Genomic DNA, 17,470 nt, shown 5'->3' on the forward strand with positions numbered 1-17,470 from the left:
TTTTCGCAATGCACTGTAAATTTGTAAGTATACCATGTGTGGTGGGTTTTTTTATTTTATTTTATTCTTTCCATTAGTAATGACTTGGTTTCTTCCTTGCCGACACTTAAAAGTTCTCACATTCCTGATGAAGCGAGTGCTGACTCGCGATACGCATTGGGATAATTAAGAGAACTGTGAAAGACCAACCAATTGTGATATGACAAATCTTTGAAATGATTTATATGTACATTTATGTCTATTGTAGCACTAATCCCTTGGGAGCTGCTGGTTACGGGTTCCCCTGGGTTACCCTTAGCAACAACATAACGGTTCCGCATTTTCAAAGTGCTTTGGCTCAGTCAGGAAACAGTCTAGGAGTTTTGGTTTTTGTGGTTTTATTGAAAACTTGGGATAGGAGAAGGGAATGAGTGTGATACTCCAACTTGAATAAATTATGCACAATTTGCTGGGACGACTAGATATTGCTGAGTGCGGCAAGGCGGCTGCTTCACCTTGTCACTAGCAGTGAAGAAGACATTAATGAAGTGTAATGGATAAGCTGTACTGTAGAACACTCTTCAGGGCCCTTCCTGGCACCCCCTTTGTCCCTATTCTTCAGTGTTCTCTACTCGGTGCCCCCTTTACTGTAACACTCTCTTTTTGAGCTAGCTCCTTGATCCCCTGACTTCACTGGAGCGGTCCCCCTTCCTGGGCAGACTCTTTGGCAAATCTCCTGGTACTCACGGACACTGTTTTTCCCGAGAGACTCTGCCAGCAGCTCCACTGGATCTTCTTTAGCTCAGCTCCACACCTGGTTCACTAGGCCAACCACCTAAGACTACTTTCCTCATACACAGCAGGAGGAGAGACAGCCGTCCACCTACTCCTGGGACTCTGCTTCCCACCAAAGATGCCCTGTCACATGTCCCCTCGGTATTTATGGCCAATCCCAGGATGCACTGCGGTGGTGCCCTCCCACTGGGACTGCCTTAAACCTAATGTGTCACTGGCTGGGTTTCCTCCACTGTCCAACAAGCTCCCTCATTGGATGCATTGGGGACCCAGTGAATCACACCTGGAAACATGTAACAGGCAACCTAACAGATCAGGCTCCCCTGATAAGCAGAAGGAGCAATAGAAGAGTTTACCTAGCACCTACTTACCTAGGAGGATGCTACACTATTAATGAACTAAGCTTTTAAAATGTCATCTTAATAAAACGTGACGTTTTTTAAACTCTCACAAAGTCCCTTGGGCAATTTTATTGTTTTTGTCTTGTGGCTTTCTAGAGAAAACAGTTGAACTTTCTCTCTTCCTTTGCTAACCCAACATTTCCTGAGCTCATCTCTCAATGGTTTCACCCAATGTCCGGCCCAATGGCAGACAAATGATGGCCCAGAATGGGCCACTGAAATGCCAACCCTATATCAGTAGATTGAGATGTGCTAAGCAATCCAAGAACATGAAATCCTGTCCTGCGGTTTACAGTTCTTACATGTCAGTCATGTGAAAACTGTCAATTCAGATTCCTGCTGGAAACTATGATGAGAATGTAGAGATCAAAGCCGCCCACCATGCTGTACTTTCTGCATTTGTGAGTGAAGTATTTGTATTAATGACTGTAATGCATTATGCTGCTGACAAGTTAAACTATTTAACATTCCTCATTGTTTCCCTTTGGCAAGAAGAGAACTTTGTGTAGCCGGGGATACATGTGAAACCAGCAGCTCCTGACAGAACACACATATACAGCATGGGAAAGACTGCTGTACTGCCAGGTATGGATGGACACCCAAACACCAACCCTTCCCCTTCTTACCTGCATTTAGTCATTGATGACCCAGAGTACAAATTGAATTTTGTGTTCATAGAAACCTTTGAAAGTTAAAACTGAATTCAGAAGTTCCATTAGGGCTGTATGTGGTAATTGAGCTTCATACAATCAGATTGTACAAATGAATAAGATTGGGTTACCAAAACTGAAATGTGGACGGAGTGAAATGGAATCCAATGTGTTCATACATTGTGTATGAGGTACTGAATTTATTTTAAAGAGTTAAAGCAGAACTACAGGGGTTAATACATTTTAGGTTCCCAATGGAATAGCTCAGGTAGGTTTGGACTAGGGTCCGGAACCACCTGAGCTCATCCCTGAGCCATGTGTGGACATTTATCATGGAGCAGTGATGGCTGTCTGGTGGGATTTCTAAGGTGGGTTCGGACTAGGATCTGAACATACCTGTGCTCACCTCTTATGGCCATGTGTGGACACTTATCATGGACTTATTGAGCAGTGACAGCTTTCTAGTAGGATAGCTCTGTTGGGTTTGGACTAGGAACTGAACATACCTGTGCTTACCCCCAATGGCCATGTGTGGACACTTATCATGGACTTATCATGGAGTAGTGATGGCTGTCTGGTGGGATTGCTCAGGTGGGTTCGGACTAGGATCTGAACATACCTGTGCTCACCTCTTATGGCCATGTGTGGACACTTATCATGGACTTATTGAGCAGTGACAGCTTTCTAGTAGGATAGCTCTGTTGGGTTTGGACTAGGAACTGAACATACCTGTGCTTACCCCCAATGGCCATGTGTGGACACTTACCATGGACTTAACATGGTGTAGTGATGGCTGTCTGGTGAGATAGCTCTGTTGGGTTTGGACTAGGATCTGAACCTATCTGTGTTCACTTTTCATGGCCATGTGTGGACACTATGAGCGTCTTCCATTATCTTTTATAACCAAATGATGAGATTAACGAGATTAAGGAGCACCATAAGCCTGGATACATTCCCTGGAGCTGGCTGACCACTTGTCTTCAGAGGCGCTTCCACTCACCCATATGATCGCTTGGTGGGATCATTTGATTTGGTAAGCGGCCAATTTTCACATATATATTAAAAAATATATTAAAAAAGAATAGCGCAACCATGCAAAAGAAATGACTATTATATATGGAGACAATCCATAAATAAAAATGGGGGTTTATTCCCACCATATGGCCATATCGTGCTCAAGCCCACCACTGCGTCTTAGTACCCCATTATCAGTGGGTCCTACACTATCCATAGAAAAGGGATGAATCCAGCCTCTCTTACCCTTGGAGACAACACTCTTTGCTGGGATGGATGTGCTAATTATGTATTCGGTCTGACCAGACTTCTGTGGTTGAGCATCCCACCCCCCACACACACCTGTACTCTATCAGAGTCCACCATCAAGTAGATACAGGAGGAGTCCTTTGGAGTGCATTAGCACATCCATCCCAGCAAGGAGTGTTGTCTCCAAGGGTTGGAGAGGCTGGATTCACCCCTTTTCTATGGATAGTGTAGGACCCACTGATAATGGGGTACTTTGACGCAGTGGTGGGCTTGAGCACGATATGGCCATATGGTGGGACCAAATCCCCATTTTTATTTATGGATTGTCTCCATATTTAATAGTCATTTCTTTTGCATGTGTGCGCTATTCTTTTTTAATATACATGTTGCTTGGTCCATAGCTGCACCGGCTTCAGATATACATGTTCAGGGTTTGCTCCCACAATTTTTTGCTTGTTTAATTTTCACATATAGACCACAGCGGGGACACACTTTCCATTGTGGATTATTTCAGCTGCACTACAATTTGTTGTATTTGCATATAGGGAAAGTTGGAGCATCATCTCTTCACCAAACACGTTGAATTGTGGAATGCTGGACTATTTATGAACTTTTTGCACCATTTATCATTTGACAATTTTTGTGAACAGATTGTGGCTACTTATTTACAATAAAATGATTTTTGATGTACTTCACTTGATACATCATTCTAGGCAACAAGAGTTTCGCTAATCCAGTGACACTTTGCCATTTGAACATTCAATATTGTTTGATTTTACTTATTGCACATTGTTTATTGCATCTGTCACCTAATCACTTTTACGATAATACAACGCATCTTATTTATTTTACAATATCTTTTTCTTCTCACTATTCAAGGAGTGTTTGATTTCACTTATTTGCAGCTGAGCGCACCTTTATGTATTGTTTAGGATCTGAACATACCTGTGCTCACCTATCATGGCCATGTGTGGATACTTATCATGGATGTATGGCTGTCTGCTGGGAAAGCTCAGGTAGGGTCGGACTAGGATCTGAACATACCTGTGCTCACCTCTCATGGCCATGTGTGGACACTTATCATGGAGTAGTGACGGTTGTCTGCTGGGTTAGCTCCGATGGGTTTGGACTAGGATCAGAACATACCTGTGCTCACCTCTCCTGGCCATGTGTGGATACCTATCATGGATGTATTATAGAGCAATGATGGCTGTCTGCTGGGTTAGCTCAGATGGGTTTCGGACTAGGATTAGAACACACCTGTGCTCACCTCCCATGGCAATGTGTGGACATTTATCATGGACTAATCATGGAACAGTGATGGCTGTCTGCTGGGTTAGCTCAGGTGGGTTTGGACTAGAATCTGGACATACCTGTGCTCTCATGGCCATGTGTACACATTTATGATGGACTCATCACAGAGCAGGGATGGCTGTCTGCTGGGAAAGCTTAGGTGGGTTTGGACAAGAAACTGAACATACCTGTGCTCACCTCCCATGGCAATGTGTGGACATTTATCATGGACTTATCATGGGTCAGTGATGGCTGTCTGCTGGGTTAGCTCAGGTGGCAGCCGGCCTGCCTCCTTACCTCCTCCTGTATGAGCCGTGCTCTGCGCCCCTGAGCCCACCCTTTATTGAAGCCTATTAGAGCCTCTGGCTCTAATCACGTGCTTAAAAAAAAAAATCCCCTATTGGCCCCTGCACCCCCAATGGATGGGCCACCACAGATCAGAACATACCTGTGCTCACCTCCCATGGCAATGTGTGGACATTTATCATGGACTTATCATGGGTCAGTGATGGCTGTCTGCTGGGTTAGCTCAGGTGGGTTTGGACCAGAATCTGAACATACCTGTGCTCACCTCTCTAGGCCATGTGTGGACATTTATCATGGACTTATCATGGAGCAGTGATGGCTGTCTGCTGGGTTAGCTCAGGTGGCAGCCGGCCTGCCTCCTTACCTCCACCTGTCCGAACCATGCTCTGCTCCCCGAGCCCACCCTTTTGGCCCCTGCGCCCCCAATGGATGGGCTGCTACAGATCATAACATACCTGTGCTCACCTCCCATGGCAATATGTGGACATGTATCATGGACTTATCATGGGTCAGTGATGGCTGTTTGCTGGGTTAGCTCAGGTAGGGTCGGACTAGGATCAGAACATACCTGTGCTCACCTCTCATGGCCATATGTGGGCACTTATCATGGACTTATCATGGAGCAGTGACGGCTGTCTGCTTGGTTAGCTCAGGTGGCAGCCAGGCTGCCTCCTTACCTCCTCCTGTCCGAACCGTGCTCTGCGCCCCCGAGCCCACCCTTTTTTGAAGCCTATTAGAGCCTCTAGCTCTAATCAAGTGCTTAAAAAAAAAAAAAAAAAAAACCCCATTGGCCCCTGCGCCCCCAATGGATGGGGCGCCACAGATCAGAACATACCTGTGCTCACCTTCCATGGCAGTGTGGACATGTATCATGGACTTATCATGGGTCAGTGATGGCTGTCTGGTGGGATAGCTCATGTGGGTTTGGACTAGAATCAGAACATACCTGTGCTCACCCCTGATGACCATACATATAATTTAGGTTTCTTTATACCAGTTCCATATACAGGTTGTATAAACCATTGCTTCCCGCCACGAAGGCCTCTGATAAATTCTGCTTGTCTCTTTCCAGAAGCAACAGCCTGACCTCTGGCCTCAGAGTGAACTCCAAGAAACAATTTATTGGAGAGAGGGAGGACTGTTTTCCCTCCTCTCGGCCTTCACAAAGGACAAGGCAAGAGACACATCAGAGCAGGCCTCACTCTCTCACAGAGAACATCAAAGCTCTCAGCAGGAGACTGAGGCTTAGACAGGCAGGTGTCCATCCTCCACAGCCAGCCTGTGATTAATGACACAGACAGATCACAGCAGACCCCCGCCGGCTGCCGCTCAACTCCCAAATCCTGTTTATTATTAGCAGTTTGGTGCACGGTGCTTTACACATCACACACAGGGATCCATGGAAATACAATAGGTGCATGGAGGCCGCAGAGAACCTGCAGACTGAACACTGACAATATGAGCCTGGCCTGACCCTACATGCCCCCACTTATTTATCATCCGCTCAAACAGCTGCTGTGTATGGGAAGGCCTGGGATATCAAGACAAAAAGATTGATTTCAGTATGGAGCAAATCGTTTGGTCTTGGAGCGCCCCGAACTAAAATCAAACTTTTTGTTTTTCTACAAAACTCACCATTAATGAAAACTTTTCCTGGAACGTAACCTGTCGCCTTTGCTAAGGCTGGCCATACACCAGGAGGATTTCATTCTAAAACGTTTGTTTTTGGGTTTTCTAATGATTAGTGGGGGTCAAATTGACGTTTGTTTTCAAAATTCTGGAGCATGACTAGGGAATAAAAGATGATTTGTCTCCATTCTGCTCTGACCATCACTCTCCTCCTCCAGGTTGGAGTTAAATGGCCAAAGCAACCTTTTATTAACAAACTGTATACATAACAGGTAAATAACACGTTAAACCCAGTTTTACTGGAGCCTCAAGGTCCCGGTAGGCATCAAAGAAGGAGGTACCTGCGTCTGACTTAATTAGGCCTCCAGCCGCCACAGCACCGGCTTGGAGACAACCAGTCGCAGGTACCAACATACCAACTACTGGGAGCCATACCTCAGACGGGTCCCTACCAAGTATAAGTTTGCACCATCTGGGAGCCGTACCTCAGACGGGTCCCTACCAAGTATAAGTTTGCACCATCTGGGAGCCGTACCTCAGATGGGTCCCTACCAAGTAGAAGTTTGCACCATCTGGGAGCCGTACCTCAGACAGGTCCCTACCAAGTAGAAGTTTGCACCATCTGGGAGCCGTACCTCAGACGGGTCCCTACCAAGTATAAGTTTGCACCATCTGGGAGCCGTACCTCAGACGGGTCCCTACCAAGTATAAGTTTGAATTATCTGGGAGCTGTGCCTCAGACGGGTCCCTACCAAGTATAAGTTTGCACCATCTGGAAGCCGTACCTCAGACAGGTCCCTACCAAGTATAAGTTTGAATTATCTGGGAGCCGTGCCTCAGACGGGTCCCTACCAAGTAGAAGTTTGCACCATCTGGGAGCCGTACCTCAGACGGGTCCCTACCAAGTAGAAGTTTGCACCATCTGGGAGCCGTACCTCAGACAGGTCCCTACCAAGTATAAGTTTGCACCATACTAACCTACCAGGACCTTGTACCACGGGTAGGGGAGGGTGGGAAATATTCTCCAGCTTTCCTCTGACTGAAGACTTCCTGAGGTCCCTAGCTTGACCTCTCCCTGTAGCTCCACCCCTTCCTGGCCAAAACACCAATTAAAAGTCCCACCACTTATATTTTTTATCATAATGGGCTAAAAAAACCCTCCTTGTCCCAAACCCCTTTAACCCCTGTCATGCCGGCCCTCAGTCCATGTCTCTTCTCTCCTTTACTCCGGGCCTCTCTCCATGGAACACTTTTCTTGAAATTCTAGCAGCGATCGTGGTTTCTGTTGGGGAACAAAAATTGTACTTAGGCTTCATGGACATTAGGCCTACTATGACCCCCTGGCTGCAGAAAAAAGCAAAATGCAGCAAAATCGTGCCGTGTTTTGCAGTTGGCGATCAAAACGTTCCTATCCTATTATCTATCCGTGTAGCATCCTCCGCGATTCTTCCACGTTCAGGAGAAGGTGGTTGAGGGAGGTTGAACATCCCCCAACTGGAGCTCCTAAGCGATCCTAAAAGCCTATGTGCCCATTGGACATATGGAGTGGAGTTTAGGAGAAAAACGCCAAGTTTAGGAGCTGTAGTGTACATGAAGCCTTAACCACTGGGCCTCCAGAAGATTTACCCCCCTTCATGACCAGGACTTTCTTTGCAATGCGGTGTCCTATCAGAATAGCGCTACCTACAGTGGCGGCTGGTGCTCAGTAATCCGTGGGGGGGGGGGGGGCAAACCAACGCACCACAACCCCCCCCCCCCCCCCCCCATCAATGGCCTGCCTCCTTACCTCCTCCTTCCTCCTGTCCGAGCCAGGGAGTGCTGGATGGTTGTGCTTCTCTGCAAATTGACTCCCAAGATTTTTTTTTTTCTGGCAGTTTTGTGTGTCATTAGTTTGCGGTGCATTACGGGTGGAATTCCCCCATCTCATACTGCCGCCCGTAGTGCAAACTAATGAGTATGAGGAAACGGAGCATATCCTCCAGGGAACGCCCCTCACATGACCATGGTGTGCGCAATGACGTCAGACATCTCATGCAGGGCAGGCTGCATGTTCTAGGGGCGCTGGCTGCGGCAGACACAGAAGTGACAGGAGGACTGAGGACAGACAGTTGGTGTTTGGTGGACTGGCTCGGTGGTGAGTTATGGAAGAAGATGACAGTATATATAATATTTTCTGCGTGTCCTGCATGAGATGTCTAACGTCATTGCGCACACCACGATCATGTGAGGGACGTTCTCCGGAGCATATGCTCCGCCTCCTCATACTCATCAGTTTGCACTATGGGCGTCAGTATGAGATGGGAAAATTCCACCCATAACGCGCCGCAAACTAATGACACACAAAACTGCTGGACCAGAATCTGAACATACCTGTGCTCACCTCATGTGAGGGACGTTCTCCGGAGGAGACGCTCCGCCTCCTCATACTCATCAGTTTGCACTATGGGCGGCAGTATGAGATGGGAAAATTCCACCCGTAACGCGCCGCGAACTAATGACACACAAAACTGCCGGAAAAAAAAAATCTTGGGAGTCAATTTGCCGCCCCACTCCAAGTGCTGCCTGGGTCCAATGGACCCAGTGGGACCCATGGTAGGGCCGGCCCTGTTTCCTTGATTCCTTTTACTCTGTTTTGTACTTCAGCCTGTATCTGACCAGCCTGTATCAGATACAAAACAGAGTAAAAGGAATCATGGAAATACCATGAACTGGAGCCTGGAACTGGGAAATGAACCAAATGCTCAGGCAACAGGTGGGTCTGAGGCCAACTAAATAATCTCTTGGAGTTTATCGAGAATCCTGAGTGTTTCCAGGCTGTATGGTTCTGAGGAAGACCTTATTTTCGTTGCACTTGCTGGGACCACTTACTGTATAGCATAGTGGTCAACTGGTTCTGGTAAGCAGAATTTATTATTCACCTAGGGTGTGAAGTGCGAACGTTTGGAGTCACTCTACCATTTACGATACTTGGCACGTTCCCTAAGTGGTGATAACTTCGTTGCTCACGTGGACGTCCCCCCGCCGCCTTCCGTCGCTCTGCCCGAGTCTTATGTCCCACCGGGACACCGGGGCACCATCTACCATGCTCTCCTCATATAAAATGTAGCATAAGAACCAACACAATCAAGGCCCAATATTTTTTAAAGGCCTGTCCAACCTCAGCAAGCCAACATCCCCGGAGAGATGAATTGTTTATACAGAAAGCTGGAGGTTTTATGAACAATTAATAGTGAATTTGGTTGGAAAGAAAACCTCAAAATTTGAAGGCCCAGATGTTCCCACATTGCAGTATTCCTTTCTTAATAAAAGGCGTTACCACCCAGTTAATGAAATGATGAAGCCGAGAACCGTGTGGTATGTCAGCATGGTTCTGGAACCATTTATTTTACTTAGTAGAACTTCATGAACTGATGTTTTTATAAATGATTTTCCCCTTCAATATTTTCCTGCTGTATATGCAAACCAGATGCTTGTCCATAGCACAGTCTGATTAGCATCACTATGGGGCGCAGGATGCCCCGGGGTGACATTACCTGTCCCTGCACTTGGCTCAGGAAGCCTAGAAAGTGGACAAAAGCTTCAAAGATAATGACTTGTCTTTGGTCTGGCCATGTACAAACGTCTCTGATGAAAGATCAAACCAAGATATATCTTTGTCACCTATACTGTACAAGTCTTGTTCAATATGTCACTACCCCATAACCCAACCATTGTTGGATGAATCAGATGATGACCATTGTACCTATGGACAGTATGTATGAAGCCCTCCTTTGGGGGGGGTTTAGAAGAAATGGCCCTTTGCAAACAGGACATTGCGCTAAACCTGGAGGTAAATAAGAAAAGCAGAACCTTTGCTAAGTAGTAGAGTGGGATTGATAATAAAGCTGGCAGTGCTTCAATCTGGGACAGGGGGGATTCCTTTCCTGGGAAATTAATCAATAATCGAATAAAAATAATTTGGAGCAGAAGAACTACTGCACCCGGCATATAACATTGACCATAAATATATAGATGTACACTAGTATGGAAATAATACAGGCTTCATATAAGAAGAGATTAACCACTTGCCGACGCTCACGTTGAGGGTACTGGCTCGTTATCGTCCAGCGACGTAGACCCACGTCGCTGGATCCCGCCCCCTCTCGGCGGCGCACGCGCGGCGCCGGACGCTTGCTCCCGCTGTATTCAGACACAGCGGGAGTCGGGCCAGGGAAGGAGAGGCGGTGATCACCGCCGCTCTTCCTCGATCGTCGGGGATCGAGTGTGGAAATCCGCCCACTTGTGTAAACAAAGTGGGCGGATCTCCTATGTGACAGACAGGGACAGATCACAGGATTCAGCATAGCTCAACCTGCGATCTGTGTCTGTGTCACACAGTCCCCTCCCCCCACACACATCAGTAAACATGTGGCATACATTTAACCCCTTGATCACCAATAAAGTTAACCCCTTCCCTGCCAGTGTCATTATTACAGTAACAGTGCATATTTATAGCACTGATTACTGTAGTAATGTCACTGGTCCCCCTAAAAGTGTCAAAAATGTCAGTTAGGGGTCCGACCTGTCCGCCGCAATGTCGCAGTCCCGCAAAAAAAAAAAAAAAAATCGCAGATCGCCGCCATTACTAGTAAAAAAATAAACAATAAAAATGACAAATCTTTCCCGTAGTTAGTAAACGCGATAACTTTTGCGCAAACCAATCAAAATACGCTTATTGTGATTTTTTTTTTTACCAAAAATATGTAGCAAAACAAATCGGCCTAAAATGTTAAAACATTTTTATTTTTTTATTTTTTTGGGGGATGTTATATATCAGAATGTAAAAAAATATTGTTTTTTCTTTTTCAAAAGTGTCGCTCTTTTTTTCAAAAATTAAAAATCACACAGGTGATCAAATACCACCAAAAGAAAGCTCTGTATGTGGAGAAAAAAAGGACAAAAATTTAATTTGGGTACAGCATCACACGACCGCGCAATTGTCCGTTAAAATAACGCAGTGCCGAATCGCAAAATATAGCCTGGTCAGTAATGGGGTAAAATCTTCCGGTCTTAAAGCGGTTAAAAATACGCTCATTGATGATTTTTTTGTCAAAGACATGTAGCTAAATACATTTTGGCCTAAATATATGACAAAAATTGAATATATTGGATATTTTTTAACTGTCAAACTAGAAAATGTCAATTTTTTTGCAAAATTTTCGCTCTTTTTTTATTAATATCGCAAAAAATTAAAAGCGCAGAGGTGATCAAATACCACCAAAAGAAAGCTCTGTTTGTGGGGAAAAAAAGGATGTAAATTTCGTTTGGGTACAGGGTTGCATGACCGCGCAATTGTCAGTTAAATTTGCGCAGTGCCAATTTGCAAAAAGTGGCCTGGAAAATCCTCCGGTGGTAAAGTGGTTAATAACAGTCCATACATCCATTGTACAAACAGGTATTATCAGCAAAGGGCCCCATAGGAGTCCTGGAGGAATTGTGCACCTATGCCCGGGTATATATTGTCATTTATAGAGATACCTCCAGGTGAATGTTGCAGCAAAGTTCAGTTGCAGGGGCCCCTAATGATGATGCTGCATTTGTCTTTGCATTGGCAACCTGACAAGATTAGCATTCACGGGGATCCTCCAACTGTTGTCTAAGCAGCCTGGAATGGAGCTTATCACTTTACACAAATAGCTGCATACAACTACCTTCAAGCAATCATGTCCGCCTCACTGAGGACACACCCAATGACATCGGCCAAAAAAACAGAATAGTCCTGGCGCTGGACCTCCAGATAGACAATTCCTTGGGTACTCAATCCATGGACCATAAATACATAAAATGGTATGGATTGTGCTAATGATGAAGTTATTATAGTATCCACCACTCACAGTGCAGCCAATCCCTAGCATGAGATGTACAGTAAATTCAATGGACTAAAACTGAAAAGAGGGGTGGGGCATAGAAGTGATATCAGTGGACAATCACCCCAAGATATAAACACAGTCAATGGGGGGGTAAGCAATAAGAATTTATTCATATTACCAGCTAAAATGAAGGAACAACACTTGGTCGTCTAATCTTGGGTGTCAGATGAAGACGTTGTAGGGGTCCCGGAAGGATCAGATGGAGTTGGATAGCCCCATGTAAAAAAACCTCTTGGGGAGCAGATAGGAGACCCCCGATGGAGAAGAGGAGCGGAGCCTGATGGAGAACCAGCGTGTGTGTCGGCCGTGTCCCACAGCCGCCGGGGTCTGTGTCACTTCCGGGAACAGCGTCACACAACTGTCAGTCAGCCACGCCCAGAGCAGGAACCAGCATGGAACACAAGCTTTTCCTATCAAGGGAAAAGAACTCACTGCTCAAGGTGGTGTAAAAGCCTGATGACACCCACCGGTGCACGCCCCGGCTTGCCTCCGTGGATATACGAATGAAAAAGAAAGGATTGGCGGCACTCCAGAGGAAGTCAAAATCCAGATTTATTAGCTGGACATCCCAACGTGACAATAGTGACAAGGTAGATGCGTTTCACACACTACACTGTGTGCTTATTCATTACCAAATGATGATTAAGCACATAGTGTAGTGTGTGAAACGCGTCTACCTTGTCACTATTGTCACGTTGGGATGTCCAGCTAATAAAGCTGGATTTTGACTTCATCTGGAGTGCCGCCAATCCTTTCTTTTACAATCTTCTCCTAGTTGCCGTGTTTTGCACGCCTGTGCTTTGTGTGACTTGACACACCGCTCCTCTTCTCCATCGGGGTCTCCTATCCGCTCCCCAAGAAGTTTTTTTTCACATGGGGCTACCCAACTCCATCTGACCCTTCCGGGACCCCTACAACGTCTTCATCTGACACCCAAGATTAGACGACTCCATTTCAACTGGTAATATGAATAAATTCTTATTGCTTACCCCCCCCCCCCCCCATTGACTGTGTTTATATCTTGGGGTGATTCTCCACTGATACCACTTCTATGCAACATCAAGATGGCCGACTAAGTCTTTGACATCCAACTGGATCACCATCCTCCTCAAGATAGCCATTCAGAGCCCAATATAGTGAACATTTCCTCCTCATCAGGTTATCTCCTACCAACAGCACAATGCCTCCTTCGGGTTGGAGGATACACCGTGGAACACAAGCTTCTCCTAGTTGCCGTGACTACATGTTTGGCACGCCTGTGCTTTGTGTGACTTGACACACTGCTCCTCTTCTCCATCGGGGGTCTCCTATCTGCTCCCCAAGAGGTTTTTTCACATGGGGCTATCACACTCCATCTGACCCTTCCGGGACCCCTACAATGTCTTCATCTGACACCCAAGATTAGACGACCAAGCGTTGTTCCTCCATTTCAACTGGTAATATGAATACATTCTTATTCCCTCTCCCCCCCCCCCCCCATTGACTGTGTTTAGCTTGGGGTGATTGTCCACTGATACCACTTCTATGCAACATCAAGATGACCGACTAAGTCTTTGACATCCAACTGGATCACCATCCTCCTCAAGATGGCCATCCAGAGCCCAAGATGGTGAACATTTCCTCCTCATCAGGTTGTCTCCTACCAATAGCACAATGCCTCCTTCCGGTTGGAGGATATTCCGCAGCCTGCGCCTGCCTACACATTGGTTCTATGCGCATACACTGCTTTCCACAAGTAGCTGTGTATAGCCGCATTCAGCCATTCATGTCTACGGTGGCTCTACGCAGCTTAAAGGCATCCCAGGGGAAAAAATGAATGAACCGTGTCTTTATGCTGCATGGGCATATGCTCCCATGTATATTTAGCCGTGTATGTCTTCATTTGCAGGGGCCACTGTTTGGAATTTGTTTATTTTGTGACAACAATGTTGCTTTAATAAGATAAATAAGACAATATTTGTGTGATCTAAGCATGGTATGGATGCTACAATGTTTCCAGAACCTTCAAAAATCCTTCATTCTGACATTTTACAGGCATCCGAATTTCAGACATTTCTGTTGTCCTCGAGTGAACCCGTTCTCCATTGTAAAGTCTTGAAGTGAAGGTTCTGACCAACACCAGACCCCACAAGATGCCGAATGTTGGATTGTTCTCCACAAAAACGCCTTCACTCTTCAGTGCTTCTTTTTGATTTTAGCAATTGGAGTCTGACTTCCTCTGACTTCATGGCCAAGATCCTCCAACTGCCATTCCACCGAGATTCCAATGAGATTACTTTAGTGGCCGATAAAAGCACCCTTAATATCCAGGAGCAGTAGGAGGAGTCAGGAAAAGTCAGGCCCCCATAACAATGTGTACCTTGAAGCAGACCCTTACTCCAGTATTATTTGTTACTCAGTTTAATGCCTCCCACCTTTGTGTAGGACAGGGCAATGCAAACTGTGGCCCTCCAGCTGTTGCAGAACTACAAGTCCCATGAGGCATAGCAAGACTTTGTCAGCCACAAAACATGACACCCAGAAGCAGAGGCATGATGGGACTTGTAGTTTTGCAACAGCTTGAGGGCCACAGTTTGCATATCCCTGGTGTAGGAGCTTCTTGTAATAAAGACCGCTCACTACTGCTCTCTCTCCTTGTGCAGGATGACCGGTCTTGTCTCCGCCTCCTCATGTAGTTTTCTGTAGACAGCCTGTAGTGGGTGGAGCCTGCTTGGCTCCTCCTACAGATCTTCTTTCTTCTTGTGCAGGGCGACTGGTCTTGTCTCCACCCCCTCCTGTAGTTTTCTGCAAGCAACCTGTAGTATTTCTGCACAACACATGTACAGCACAGTGTTGATGTCACTGCTACTTTTACAAGGTGATATCTGTGTTTGCAAAGGCATTTGGTGCAAAGAGGATGTAATTCCTTTGCAGCTATTACAAAATATATTTTAAATAACATTTTTGCACCCAGAGTCTAGCTTTAGGCTGTCTCTCCATGTGTAGGGTGACCGATCTAGTCTCCGCCCCCTCCTGTAGTTTTCTACAGGCAGCCTGTAATAAGTGGGGCCTCCTGCCCCCCCCCCCCCAGCTCTGCTCTCTCTGCTTGTGCAGGGTTACTGGTCTTGTCTCCACCCCCTCCTGTAGTTTTCTGCAGGCAGGCTGTAGTGGGTGGGGCCTACTGGGCCCCTCCCACAGCTCTGCTCTCTCTGCTTGTGCAGTGTGACTGGTCTTGTCTCCACCCATCCCTGTAGTTTCCTGCAGGCAGGCTGTAGTGGGTGGGGTCTGCAGGGTCCCTCCCACAGCTCTGCTCTCTCTGCTTGTGCAGGGTGACTGGTCTTGTCTCCACCCCTTCCTGTAGTTTTCTGCAGGCAGGCTGTAGTGGGTGGGACCTGCTGGGCCCCTCCCACAGCTCTGCTCACTCTGCTTGTGCAGTGTGACTGGTCTTCTCTCCACCCCCTCCTGTAGTTTTCTGCAGGCAGGCTGTAGTGGGTGGAGCCTGCTGGGCCCCTCCCACAGCTCTGCTCTCTCTGCTTGTGCAGTGTGACTGGTCTTGTCTCCACCCCCTCCTGTAGTTTTCTGCAGGCAGGCTGTAGTGGGTGGGGGTCTGCAGGGTCCCTCCCACATCTCCTCTGTCTCTCATTGTGCAGTGTGACTGGTCTTGTCTCCACCCCCTCCTGTAGTTTCCTGCAGGCAGGCTGTAGTGGGTGGGGTCTGCAGGGTCCCTCCCACAGCTCCTCTGTCTCTCATTGTGCAGTGGGACTGGTCATGAAGGCCCTGTTCACACTTTGCGTATCTGAAACCGGGCCGTCTGTAATATTGATTGGACCCTGGGCAAATATTTTCTTGGGCCCTCCAAAATCCACTTATTACCTATTTGCAGGCAGTGCGAGCTCAAGGGGCAGCTGCATTGGGCCCAACAACAATGACTGGGCCCAGGGCAGCTTCCCCTTTTGCCCTGTGGTAAAGACGGCCCTGAAAGTGCTAACCACTTCACCACTGTGCCACCACTTATTACCTATTTGCAGGCAGTGTGGGCTTAAGGGGCAGATGCATTGAGCCCAACAACAATGACTGGGCCCAGGGCAGCTGCCCCTTTTGCCCTGTGGTAAAGACGGCCCTGTTCACACTTTACGTATCTGGAACAGGGCCGTCTTTAATATTGATTGGACCCTGGGCAAATATTTTCTTGGGCCCTCCAAAATCCACTTATAATCTATTTGCAGGCAGTGCGGGCTTAACAACAATGACTGGGCCCAGGGCAGCTGCTCCTTTTGCCCTGTGGTAAAGACGACCCTGATCTGCAATCATGTTAAAAAAAAACTGCAAAACGCATAGTGCGCATTTTGGGTGCCCTCAGTTCCTAATGGCAACCCAAATGCAGTTAGTTAGTTTTTTTCATGTATTTTGCCGCATTACAAACATGCTACCAATGCACCAAAAGTTGCGTTGAAAAAAATGTGCAACGCTCCACTCCCAAAGCGGCGTGGGACCTTCTCTGACACACTTCAAGTAAATGAGCTGCACTATGCGCAACGCGTGGAGTGCAATAAAATTGCGGGGAAAAAAAAAATGCATGTTCCCGTACATGATGTGTGAACGGGGCCTAATTGTTTATTTTATTATCACATGAAAGGACAGGAAATACTTTTGAATCCGAACTTACAAGGTTGCCAAAACCTGCCTACAAAAAGAAAAAATAACAATTAAAAAGAATGTTCTGTGAACTTTAAAATAAAAATAAAAAAAAAAGGCCGAGCCCATTAATGGAGGACCGGGGCTCTCAGTCGGCACCAAATTCCGGCATGCTGCACCCGTTTAATAAAAATTACTGCTGTCACTTTTACTCGCCAAGGCTGACTCATCGGATCTGAACATTTTCACACTCTATTAAAAGGCAATAAAACATTTTCTTCCAAGACACGGCTCAGAGTAGACAGATTCCCTTTAAAAGGTTGTGTTCTGCTGTTCTCAATAAAGTCAGACCCAAGGGAGAGCGAGGAAGGAGGGATGGATTGTGCAGATGGTTGATGTCAGACTGAAATATTCCCTTCTTCTTCTTCATCCTCCCACTCTTCACCCCATCCTTCTTTTTCTGTTGGCGGAGAATAAATCAAAGTCAGAGCCTCCCTTTTTTTGTTTTTTTTTTTGCTTCTGAACTTTGCTTACCTGTGATGGCCAATGAAAGGCCCAATGGTGGGAGAAGAAGGCTCCATCAGTCAAGTGTCCTGGGAGGGAGGAGAACAGGGAGTCACTGTGGAGAGAC

Source organism: Pelophylax lessonae, assembly GCF_965119305.1.
Source record: "Pelophylax lessonae genome assembly, chromosome: 4".
Classification (NCBI taxonomy): Eukaryota; Metazoa; Chordata; class Amphibia; order Anura; family Ranidae; genus Pelophylax; species Pelophylax lessonae.